Raw genomic sequence first — 1,722 nt, forward strand, 5'->3', positions numbered from 1 at the left:
ATTGACAAAGCCGACCGAGCCGGTGTCTGAACTTCTTCTCCATGGACTCGTTGCCTTCTCTCCCACCAAACATACCATATCCCGACGAGGATTAATGTCTGAGCGCTCACCTCTGGAAGCAGGCGCCCTCTCGTCGGCATGCATAGAATATGATCCAGAACCGAAGAACCAGCTCTGTCCACATTACACGCCTCCTCCACTACTCCCTCTAGCTGTAGACATCTCCATATTTCTGCCGCCCTTGTGCAAGTAAAGAGCACATGCTTAATATCCTCACATCCACCTGCACACATTGGACAGTGTGAAGGGTCTTTAATCTTTGGCCATTTGTGGAATTATATTGCACTGATAAAATTAGATGCCATGGCTGCTGGAGCCTCGGTCATATTCTCTTGTTGATTGATTGGGTAATTAATATGGCTCGATCGGCTGGGCGATTCTGATTGTGGTTTCTAACTAATCAAACGCAACTGATGACAAAACCGGTACTAGCTAATCACCGAAAGGGGCAAGCTCCTAATCAAGAGAGGCAGATTGATCTTAATTAATATCGCGCTAGGTTTCGCCCCATGGAGTGGAGACCATTGTTTGATGATTGCCAAAGAGGGATCCGGCTTGCCTGCTCTCTCTCCATGCTCCCATCCGTGCTCCCACCTCATCCTACGGCTGTCTTTTTTTCTTTTTCCTTTCTAATCTAATCATCCCTCTCTGATTTTAAGGGGTGTGGCCGGGCCTTATTTTGTTCTAATCAAATCAAATCATGTATGCGGGAGCACGGATGGGCGCACAAGCAGTGAGCAGGCAAGTCTCATCCGCCAAAGAGACCATGCAGTCCGATTTGTAGCGACCGGTCTTGGAGACCTCGGGATCTGGTCGCCTTGTGTCTTCAATTAGTATCTTCAGCTGCGGTTGATCACGTATGCCAAAGTACGTGGGGCCTTTGGGCATGCATGTGCAATGGTGCATGCATCGTCTGCGATTGCCTTTAATTTACGTGTGGAGACGGGTCCGGTCGTCCACTAGCGGGCGTGTTCCTCACGTATGTGCCCGGTCGGTCGTCGTCGTCGGTCTGCACTCTGCAGCACGTATTACGTACGTGCAGTTCAATTAATCGTCATCCAGCGTGCTGACCGGCAGTGGCGGAGCTTGAGAATAATTCAAGAGGGGGTCATTAGTCAAAAGAAACCAAGTTAATAGGGAAGGAGGGGCTAATTTATAGTCTAAACACTAATTAGGCTCATGATGTAGCTTGTTCTTCAATGGATGCAAAAAATAAGGGGGGGCCATGGCCCTTGTTGGTCTCCACTAAGCTCCGCCCACTGCTGACCGGAATACAGCCACGGCTCTGTCTTTATTGAGCACTAGTGGCTGGGGTGCACCCTGGGCGCAGCTCTCGAGGCGTTACCGTGCGCACTAGTCAGCACACCCCACATGTCACCGTTGCACAGAGCACCTCTATACCATAGCTCGGAAGATAAGATAAACCCGTAACTTTTTGGATAATTTTGTTCGGTTAAAATCGCTATCATTGCCACTACATTTTATTATAGCCCAAATAGGGCACACGTACGCTCTCTCTCACATACGCTCTCACTCAAATATGCACCTTCACTCAAATATGCATCTTCATTTTCTTTTGGTTTTTAGTTTCGCTGTATTTCTTTGCTCTTATTGGTTATTTTATTTTTCTAATATGTTTTTAGTACATGTTGTATATTTTTC

Source organism: Triticum dicoccoides, chromosome 6B (genome assembly GCF_002162155.2).
Source record: "Triticum dicoccoides isolate Atlit2015 ecotype Zavitan chromosome 6B, WEW_v2.0, whole genome shotgun sequence".
NCBI lineage: Eukaryota > Viridiplantae > Streptophyta > Magnoliopsida > Poales > Poaceae > Triticum > Triticum dicoccoides.